Below are 11,383 nucleotides of genomic sequence, written 5' to 3' on the forward strand. Positions count from 1 at the left end.
TTTTGTGCCAAAGGGAAAAGAAGATATTGTGATTAAAGTACCTCAGATATATATGAGCATGTTTGTGTCTATGAGTGTGTGTGTGTGTGTGTGTGTGTGTGTGTGTGTGTGTGTGTGTGTGTGTGTGTGTGTGTGTGTGTGTGTGCTTGATTGAACTTTAAAAGGCTTACTGCTTGGCTACCTACATACATCTATCGTTTAACCCACACACACACCTACACACACACACAAACTACTTGTGAACTTGGTCTTGAGCTGCTCTGTGCAAGATTCCTGAGGCAAAAAAATTGTGTGTGTATGTTGTGTGTATGTGTGTGAGTCTGTGTATGTGCGCGTGTGCGCATGTGAAGTGGAAAATCAACATAGCCAGTCTGTATCACATGCCCTGGGGAGTAGACCAATCAATAATGGAGTGAACTGCAATACATCCACTCTGTCTCTCTCTCTCACACACACACACACACACACACACACACACACACACACACACACACAAACAACCCCCTTGGGACAGCAGTGTGTGTGTGTGTGTGTGTGTGTGTGTGTGTGTGTGTGTGTGTGTGTGTGTGTGTGTGTGTGTGTCTGTGTAATATATAGAGAGTAAGAAAAGAGTTTGTATGGGAGGGAAAAGGAAAATGTGTATATGTGAGAACATGTCTCTCACGCACACACCGAGCCACAGGGAGCTAAGGTGCTTCCTGCAGGTGTTGTTGATATTGTGAATGTAAATCCAGGCTTTGTAGCACGTAGTCTCATAACCAATGCTGCAGGGTCTCACTTGAACTCACAGCTTATAAACTCATCGTAGGGAACATTTCACTTTACTTATCTGCTCGATTACTAGTTATTATTCTGGGTCTTCCAGAGTCCAACACTCTTTCTTCAAAAACGTCATATTACTCAGCACTCGTACCAGTAAATTCTGATAAAATCTGCTCAAAAAATTTAGCAGCTTTTTACCAAAGGAAGTTTAAAATGCTTTTTTTTCTCAACAAACTATATTTCTACAGCTAAAATGCAAGCTTATGAACATATTGGTTTTAACAACAGTTTGATCCAGAGGGCCAATATCTTTGGCTCATTCCACCAAATAAATTTCAGAAGCCGTACTGCATACATTTATCATAGGGGTATAACCTGAAGGCAAAGTTGCCATAACATTATATCTGCTGACAGGTGATGTGAATACCAGATTGTCTCTTCATCATGGCACCTGTTAGTGGGTGGGATATATTAGGAAGCAAGTGAATATGTTGTCCTCAAAGTTGATGTCAGAAGCAGGAAAAATGAGCAGGTTTGACAAGGGCCAAATTTTGATTGCAAGACAACTGGGTCAGAGCATCTGCAAAACTGCAGCTTTTGTGGGGTGTCCCTGTCAAAAGAATCAGTGGTGGACAAGCCAAGGTTCATTAATGCCCGTAGAGAGTGAAGCTGGCTTTCTGGTCTGATCAGACGAACTGCATCTCAAATGGCTAAAAAAATAATGCTGGTTTTGATAAAAAGGTGTACTCAGTGAAAGAGTAAACAGTGCATCACAGTTTGTTGCTTTGTTATGGGGCTGCATAGTGGGAGACCGGTCAGAGGGCCCATGCTGGCTCTTGGCTCCTGCAATCCATGTGTATGTTAACTTTGACAGGTACCATCTACGTGGTGGTTCAGGAATGGTTTGAGGAGCACAACAGCAAGTTTGATGTGTTGACTTGGCCTCCAACTTCCCCAGCTTTCAATCCAATTGAGCATCTTTGGGATCTAATGGACAAACAAATCCAATTCATGGAGTCCCCAGCTAATGACTTACAAGATTTAAAGGATCTGTTACAAACATCTTAGTGCTCAAAGTAGTACTTTGATGATTTAGATGAATTATGTGTCCACTTCCCTTATTTATAGCTATACTAGTTAATAGCCTTAACTGTCATGGTCCTGGGTCAGTGACCCAGTGTTTTGAGTTTCTTGTGCCTCTGAGTTTTTTGTATTATGTTCTTAGTTCTCTTTGTTGTCCCAGCTTATTCTTTAGTGTAGTGTCTTAGTTTGGTTTTCTTGTATTCTGTTTAGTTCTCTGAGTATTTAGTAGCTGCCCTCTGTGTCTCTTTGTTGTTGGTGTTGTCTGTGTTTCTTAGTTGCTCTGTCTCCCCTAGTCTAGTTTGCGTCTGTGCTATTTCCTGTTTTACTTTGAAGGTCTGTGTCTCATGTGAGTGTATCCTACTTTGCTCCCTTGTCTCGTCAGTTCTGATTTCTCCCAGCTGTGCTCTCCTTCTGTGTCTCATTCCCCTCGTTACTTCCCAGTGTATTTAAACCCTGTGTTTCTCTGAGTCAGTGTCGCGTCGTCCCTCTTGCTGTGTGGATCTCCCTGTGAGTTTTAGTTCATTGTTTCCCAGTTTAGCTTAGTTTACTTTGTATGCTCGTTTTTCTGTGACCAGCAAATAAAGCTGTGATTTTGAGTTCATCCCCTGAGTCTGTGTGTCCTGCACTTTGAGTCCTCATCTCCTGCCTGCCACACAGCGTTTCATGACATTAACACATACAGATATGTTTATCTCTAAATTCTTGCCTTTCTAAGTAATTGTATGCATTGCAGTAGCAGTAATTAAAAACTAAACCTGCAGTTCTTATAATGTCCACTTGAGGCAACTGAGGCTAGCTCCAAAAGCCGATCAATCTCCATAACTGCAATGTAAAATTGACCAACTTTACTGCAATAAAAAAGTATGTTTATAGTTGAAGTTTGGCCTCTATTTTTTTTTTACTTATTCTTTTTAATGCATCAAAATTGATAGGGCTTACATTTATGGATGTGGGTGTTTGTGTAGCTGACTGGTGTCTGCTCACTGAACTGGATCTCACCACTGTTTTTGTGCTGTTTGTGTATTTTGGAGCTTCATTGAATTATCTGATGAATAATATGGCTCGCTTCAGTGTTGGTGAGTGAAACTATAATAATGTTGAGGATTTAAGATGCAGAGCACAGTCACATCCATATAACCTGCTCTCTGTAGACTTTCCCTGGCAGAGTTTATATGTCGCAACATCCCTGATGATGATGATGATGATGATGATGCTAAAAATAAGAAAATAATAACAAAAAAGTAGCTGCACTAATGAACATATTTTAATTTTTATCACATATGGCATATGTGTTCATGGTATAAATGAGTCACCGCTATCGCACATTCCAGAACATGTCAGAAATCATCATCTTCATATTTGCCGTTAACATAATAGGTCATGTGGGAGGGGAAGTAAAGATTGTTTCAACACAGTAAAAATCATCTTAATACTGAAACATGGTATGCTGTGTGTGTGTGTGTGTGTGTGTGTGTGTGTGTGTGTGTGTGTGTGTGTGTGTGTGTGTGTGTGTGTGTGAGAGAGAGAGAGAGAGAGAGCAGAGTAATCCTTTCCTGTAGTCCATGAGTCTGATATTGTGTCTGTTGAGATTGAAGTCTCTGGTTGATTTTAAGCACGATGTCCTCCCAGCACTACTGCACATACAACAGACGAAGCATTTCAGACACTGAGAATGACCAAATTAGTGGCACAGTTAATGCAACGCATGCCCCCCTGCACAGACCAGGGAGAGAGAGAGAGACTGCAGAGTACTGTCTGACTCTCTCTCTCGTCCTCTCCTGATTTCACTCTATCTCTCATGATGGATGAGAGCATCCGCTGTAAATCTGGAATGGTTGGATGCACAAGTGCATGCATGGACAAACACACACACACAGAGAGAGAGAGGTGGTGAATCTGGGCTGGTTGCTTCTTTTATAAATGAGCTCTGCTGTGCAGGGAGGTCTGCAGTGATGACACTGCAGAACCAGGATGCCGTGGCTCACACACACACACTGCAGAATCAAACACTGGCACACTAGACAAGTAAACACACATTCCATATACATGTGATTAGGAATGTGAAGTTTGGGGCTAAGTGCCCTGGAAGCCCCTGACTTATTACATACCATTACAAATTGTTGCAGTGTTCTGCTTGTAATGCACACATTAAAATGGTTTGATAAGACAAAGAAAGAAAACTGGAAGTGTGACTCAATTACAACATCATACATATAAAAATTTCAAACCTGAGAACACCACTGATCTGCTTCTCTGTAAATGGACTAATTATTATGTAGTGCTTTTCTACTCACACCCGCTCTTTGTATTTTACAGCTAAATGCTTTCTTTCTAACGTTAACATTTAGACAGAAACACATTATTTTAGATCAACTTGGGGTTAAATATCTTGCCCAAGGACACTTGGCAGGCTGGACCCAGTGATTGAACTACCAACCCTCTAATTAGTCAACTAGACTACAGATACCCAGTCTACACCACAACACACTGTTGCTCTGCTCTCTCCCCTGCTACCTCCAAGGGTTATACCGAGGTGCTTTCAAGCCAACTGGAAGACGTGTGTTACATGTCCTCTCTCTGCCCCAGGATCTTCTACCAGCTGGACACGCCTGAAATGAGTCACCTTGAAGACATCCAGGTATGAACCACCTCAGCTAGCTCTTTTCAGTGCAGCTGAAATAAACAACCTTTGGAGGAAGCTAATTTCTACCGCTTGTATCAGCATTCTTAAGGCCTTTTCACATCGGACGTGTAACATCCGTGTGAACGTTTCATGGATATTTTTCAAACTCACCTATTCTTTGTACTGCAATTGTACTGTTTATAAGATTGGGGAAACCTGCAGTCAGTTGAGACTGAAGAAGTCACTTGGATGAGTGACAAAGCTTTTCTCCTACTGAAAACGCTACGTCCAGATGAACAGAATCAACTTTTGGGCGCCTATTCTTTATGCAGTTGTTCACACAGACCATCTAATTTCACTGGACAAATATGCAGCATCTCGATTTTTCCGATGTTTCGGATCCGAATAAACAGATCTGACCAATCAGATCACTGCACTGGGCAACAAGTGTGTGCATAGCTCAAATCACACATCTGTACTGAATATATGATATGGAAATACTATTTTAACTCAGACACATAGCCAAACACTCTGGTTCACTTGGCTCTGTCAAATGATTTCTCTGCCTCCTCAGATCTGGTCCCAACTCTGGTAACCAGAGTTCACACTGACATCTTTTCATGTGTATGAAAACTGTGATACAGCTTCAACTCCTGGATCAAACCATAAAATTCTCCCTTCTGCTGCCTTCTTGTAAGAATTGGATGAACCAGAATCACCGTTTCTTCACTTTCTCATCAGGAACATCAGGACAGCTCCTCATCACTTCATGTCAATTTAAATTTTTTTTCAGAGTCTGTTTTTTGAGGATGGATTTTGCTCAAAAAGTAATGCATGTGTAATAGCCTTAAGTCTTTTAAGGCTCACTACAGCAGAGGAAATAAACATCCCAGAGCATGCACTCCACATGGCAGAGAACCATGAACTTGGAGGTGCTAATTCTTATCACAGCCACTTTGCACTTGGCAGCAAACTGCCCCAGTGGGAGCCAACAGGACCACATCATTCACAGAAGTAGAGATGTGATCCTAAAACCACTGAACCTGACATCCTCTGCCCCCTGGCAGCACCCAGATCTTCCATAAAGGTTTTGCTGATGGTGAAAAAAACAAAAGTGAACAAGTCAATCAGTCTCCTTTATGTTCAGTGATTGATGAATGAATGCATATCAGCATTATACACGCAAACACATCTGCTCCCTAATACATTCACACAGCGATTTAAAAACAGCCTCCCTGATACTTACAGTTTGGCTTTTCATCAGTAAGCAGTGACCCGCTGTTAATGCGTCGGAGTAAAAATCTTGGATTGCTGATGCAGCGTTTCCTCTATCACACCGACTCATCTTCTGTTGATTAAAGTGAATATTTAATATTTAAATCACAATACCCTGTTGCCATACTTTGTCAGTGCAGCCACGAGTACACAGCTGAAACAGATAGCATTATGGGTGTGTTCAGGTAGTGTACTGAGTGTGTCATTTAAGTTCATGTACAGGACTGCAATAGAAAAACACAGCAGAAACACTTCTGTTTGAGGATCACAGCTGTAGTTTTCACTTCCCTGCAACTGAGTGGAGCCCTTTAGCCTCTGGAAGCACATTGTTCTTCAGCAGGCAGGCTCAGCACACAGTGGAGCATTTGATAGCCTTTTTGCCTTTTTTTTTTTTGCCTTTTTTTTCCAATTTCAAATCACGTTTATTTCTCCTCTGTTGCCAACTCACAACAACAGTCACCTCGAGGTACTTCAAGGTAAACAGCCTACAACAACAAAACGACCGTGTTCCCACATAGCAAAATTGGTATGGCCCGGATCTGGCCCAATGTGCTTATACATGGCCCACATACCGCAAAGAATGACGGCCCTTTGGTGGCCCAGATCTGGTTTGCCAGATGTGGCCCACACATGGGCCAGCACAAGGCCAGTTGCAGACACACTGCTGGCTCTGTGCTGGCCCAGAACAGTTTCAGCTCTGTCCCCAGATGTCAGCCTGATGTGTACCTTAATCAAGCCATGTAATAACAACATGTGCCGGAACATAATAGTGCAAAAGTAACATGATGAAACTGTGTTCAGACACTGATTCTTACACAGAACTTTTTTACTCTCCCGTATTACTTAAAGTGCTCTATACAACATGCCACATTCACCCAATCACACACACTTTCTCTAAACTGAGTGTTTCCTAACTGCACTCATACACATTCACACTTGACGTGCAGACTGGAGGAGCCAGGGATTGAACCACTAACCTTCTGATCAGTAGGTGACTTGCTCTACCTCCTGAACTCCAGCCACCCACTGGCTACGATGAGTAAACTGTCACTAGGTTTTGGATAAAGTGTACACTCACAAACTTGTCAAACCTGCATTTGAAACATTGGCTACCATAGCAGTATAGTATTACAACATGGCATTTGGGTCTTCTAACTAAAATAGGACAATAGAAACATAAATAGTGCCATCATTGCCACACTGTAAAATGTAATATTGTGTTTAATTAAAAATATTAAATAGGCTGAACTCAATTTTTATCAATTTGTTATTAGAACTCAATTTAAATAAGTTACCAGTACTTTTTATGCAAAAACGCTGATAAACTCCATTTATTTGAGTTGTCTTAACTTAGAAAAACTAAGTAAGCTGGAAGTTTTGCTTCTCAGTGCGGAAGGATGAAAGACGTGTTTTGAAAATGCCACGTGACTACCGTCCTCCTCCCTCTCGGATCAGTCGCATGTTCACGGTGCATTCTTTATGGAGAAGTGACAGCTCAAGATATTATTGTTGTCATTGCTGTGGATTTTTACCTGATACACTGACTTGGTAAGTAAATGTTTACTCTTATTCAAACTGATTTTGAGGCTTCTCTTAGTTTAGCACCAGGTTTAAAATCTTGCTAGCTAGTTAGTGTTAGCCTAGCGTTGCTGCTGCCGCTGGGCTCATGTTACTTAAAAATTAACACCACAGCCTTAAAAACCTTACATAAAACTATGTCGGTGAAATTTTCTGTTGATCGTTTGAAATAAATAAGTGAGGTAAGAGCCCAGACAGAATTCTTTGGGAGGTGCAGCCGTTAGGGGTGGGGTGGGTGTGGGGGGTGGATAACAGAGCTCTCCGAAAACGTGGAAGCACTTTTGCAAATATGTGATATTTTGATAAATTAAGTAGATATTTGAGCATTACATAGCTACATTGTTGCCTGAAAATATCATAAAAGGTTATTTTGTGACCCAGAAAGGGTAATCTGGGGAAAAGGGGGATCGCATTTGTCGGCCACGGTTGTCTGAGCCTGTGCGTACTTGTAAGCGCAATGGCGGAGGAGCGCCGCTGAAAAACTTATTACTTTTTCTGGGTCACAAAATAAACTTTTAAGATATTTTCAGGCGAGATTGTAGCTGTGTAAAGTTCAAGTATCTGCTCGATTTATCAAGACATCACATATTTGCAAAAATGCTCCGACGTTTTCGGAGACGTCCATTTGTTGTTCATGCTTTGTGGCAGCTTTAGAACATCTGTTGCGTCTATTAATGTCAAATCTAGCCTTTATTTAACAACATAAGCAAACTCTATGTTACAATGATTGCACAGCCATTAAGGATCAAATCAGTTTCTGAAAAATGTTCTGTTTTTTCTCCCTCTGCTTGCTTCTTACTGTCTTTGAGGCTCGGGACCAGCACTCCTGTTGTTGGACAGAAAGACATCAACTCAGTGGTAAGTATTTTGGTTTTCCAATATATTAGCAACTGTCAGTGACATTTATATTAATCAGGCTGAACTTTAATCATACTTTAGATCAGCCTGTTGTACTTATTGTTTTATTTGTGCTTTGGTTTGGGGAAGTTGTTTTTTTACTGATCTTTTCCTGTCTTCTGTTTTTAGACTTGAGATATGACTGCACTGTGCTGTTGCTGGTGACCACAGTTAATTCTACAAGACATGCTGTGTAAGTAAACAAACAACAACAGTTTGGTCTGCATTTCTTGAAAGATCACATCCCCCAAACTTAGTTTAGAGGGTCTACACTGTATATAGTGAAGTCTGCAAGTTTTCTAACAGCAAAATCTGTTTTGTGCCACAAATCATTTTGCACATCATTAGAATGAAAGTTATTGCCCATGTTTGCATAGCCCTTTTTTAAAATGATGCTTTCATGACATTATTCCCAGATAGCAAGGAAACATTGAAACAATGTTGAGTCAATATCAGGCGACGTCATTGAAGCAACGTTGAAGTGTGACGTTGACCCAACATCACTCTTGCACCCATTTTTAACGTTGAAACAACGTCAGGTTTTGATGTTGAATCAATGTTGAAACCTGACATTGATTCGACGTTATATTTTCTAACACTGTTGACATTGAAACACTGTTGAGTTATGGTATTGATTTTCCACCTCTTTCGCACAGTTGCTTTTTATTGAAAAAAACCAAAAAAGGTCAATAGACATGTATCATTTGCAAAATACTTTATTAAAAGACAAAGTTTCCTATTTACATTTCTATGTTTCACGTCACTTTTTATTATTTACTCCGGGATGGGGATGGATGATGGGCGTCCTGCGCGCCACCCGTACGATCTGGAGCATATCTGAGCCATTTCTGGACTGCTTGAGCAAAGACCAACTCAGACATAGAGTTCGCCCCTACCTGCTGCGCCAGGCCATCTAGGACAAAAAATAGACACACACACAAAAAAAAGGGAATTAGAGCACATGAATAAGCTCTTGTTAATTGTCTTCAGCAGGGAGAAAGTATGTAAACTCCTAGGCTGATAAACATGAAAGTCACCAGGCAGAAATCAGCAAACTGCCGCATTTGATTCCCAAAGAGCTATAAGCTAAAAATGTGATGTCTTAGCATGGTGTGCCGTGTATCCTTTAAAAAAAAAAGAAAAAGAAAACATGGGGTCCTCGGGCTGTACAAAGTGTACAACCCGAGGACAAAACAAGCCGAAGACCAAAGACTCCATCTCCAGATTAACCGGACATGAAAGTCTTGTTATTAAGAAAGACAAGGTAATATAGCAAAAAACAGACATAGGAAATGTGAAACGCACCCAGCACATCAATTGATCCCTTTATTGTTCACTTTAGGCTCATAAAACTACAATAAATGTTAAAACTTACCAAATATGCATCTGCACAGCGCTGTCTCTTTAAATGCCCTTTTTTGCTTTGTCTGGTCCTTGGTTTTTTTTCCCCTGTCCAGTTGAGTACAGAGGCCAGCTCCTTTGTAATGGCATAAACCATTACACGGCGGACTCGCACCTCCAGTGTGGTCCAGCAGCACCAATCAACGCAAAGCGTCTCACCTATAGACACATTTTATGAGATGGAATTAGCGTGTCTCATGTCTTAAATGTGTATGCAAGTGCTTGTGTGTTTACTTCATGTAATTGATGATAGAAACATGTCATTTGGTTTTCCCTAAAGCCTGGTTTTCAAGTCATACAAAGAATAAACCAAAGTATTGGCAGTGCAATGTATTTCTATTCACTTTTGTTGGATATTCATTTGTTAGTTCTTGTAACTGCTAAAAGTGTTTACTAGTTTTTGCCTGTCACATATATTTGTTATACCATGTAAACTGTGAAATTCCAAGATTTTCAAACTTGCCTTGTAATAGTGGCCTCACAGAGTCTCTGGAATCTACAGAAAAAAAAAAATCACAACAAGATGACATTCAGGAGTATAAATTGGGTTTTCTTTTTAGATAAGAGTACAATGACATTGTGATGCAGCTTTAAAGCTTTTTTAAAAGCATACCATCTATAGGGAAGACATCAGACTCTGCATGCTGGCGAGATCGCAACGCTGTGTCGGTTTGTGCCGGAGTGGCGAAAGGTGCCGGAAGCTGGGTGGGGCATTATGATGGTTGCTATCAGTGGGCTGGGGGGCAGACTGCGGAGTGATGAGGGCTGTTTAGAAAAAGATAATTTTTTAAGTATTTAAGAATACAGACAACTTGTCAAAAAAGTTTCCTTGTGTCAGACACAGATATGTACACAGACACTAGACAGTATTTTATTACCTGGTATTTTCACTCGAGGGGCCTGGGGAAACCGTTTTTTTGTAGGCTGCTCATCCTCTGAGTCCGTATATGTGTACAGGGGATTTGGTCTAAAGAAAAGAAATTAAAAACGGTCTTAAGTAATTGTAAATATGCTTTTGGCATATTGTTTCCTAAAGTTAGTTTGATTTCTAACAACACACACAGGAAACAGAGACGTGCAAGAAGGTACAGTATACAATGAATTTTTGAAGTGCACAAGTGTACACGGCTTTGCATTTTTAAAAAGTTTACAAACTTCCACTTTTTGGACTATATTATGTGGTGATATTGCAGTATGCAAGCACCACAGATATGTATAAAAGACAAGATCATAAATTCTTAACAATCAAAGATATGTTTGTGAATAAAAAGGTTTTACTTGTGCTTTCTTTTAAGACTGGTCTGGGTTTCTTCTTCGGACTGAAGGTCAGACGTATCACAGCGTTCACGTGGATATCTCTGAAGACTGCGTTCTGCTTCGTGAAATGTGCCTGGAAATACAAACACAATGTACGGCCAGACATACATTACGTGTGGACAAAAGGTGCAAACGCATAGAAAAATCAGCGGTTTCAAAAATACGCTGGTACGTGTGGACGTAGCCTTATTCATTATTCAAGGCACAAACGGAAAGTCATGTACGCGTGCAACGTAAAGTTAGTTGAGCGTGCAACGTACAGTCACGCATGCTGCGTGAGCATTCAAACTGAGTCTAAAGTTTTCGTGTGCGAATTGAAGCGAGTGCTCTCCAATCATCAAAAGTAACAAAGTCATTGAACACGTTTATACAGTTAACTTTACGTTTATCAATCATATATCACAGATTTAGAATTTTTTGTAGTACTAAGCAACTACAGAGCGAAAG

The 11,383-nt window shown here is 40.6% G+C and overlaps 1 long non-coding RNA gene across 1 annotated transcript; it reads right to left on the reverse strand.

Annotated features, from left to right (window-relative positions):
• Positions 1-8,918: 8,918 nt before the first annotated feature.
• On the reverse strand, positions 8,919-11,042 carry LOC134637318 (uncharacterized). The gene is made up of 6 exons (XR_010095105.2): positions 10,898-11,042; positions 10,498-10,586; positions 10,233-10,384; positions 10,083-10,115; positions 9,594-9,778; positions 8,919-9,131 (listed from the first exon to the last, which is right to left on the reverse strand). It is a non-coding gene; the product is annotated as an uncharacterized LOC134637318 (long non-coding RNA).
• Positions 11,043-11,383: the final 341 nt, after the last annotated feature.

Source organism: Pelmatolapia mariae, linkage group LG2 (assembly GCF_036321145.2).
Source record: "Pelmatolapia mariae isolate MD_Pm_ZW linkage group LG2, Pm_UMD_F_2, whole genome shotgun sequence".
Lineage (NCBI taxonomy): Eukaryota > Metazoa > Chordata > Actinopteri > Cichliformes > Cichlidae > Pelmatolapia > Pelmatolapia mariae.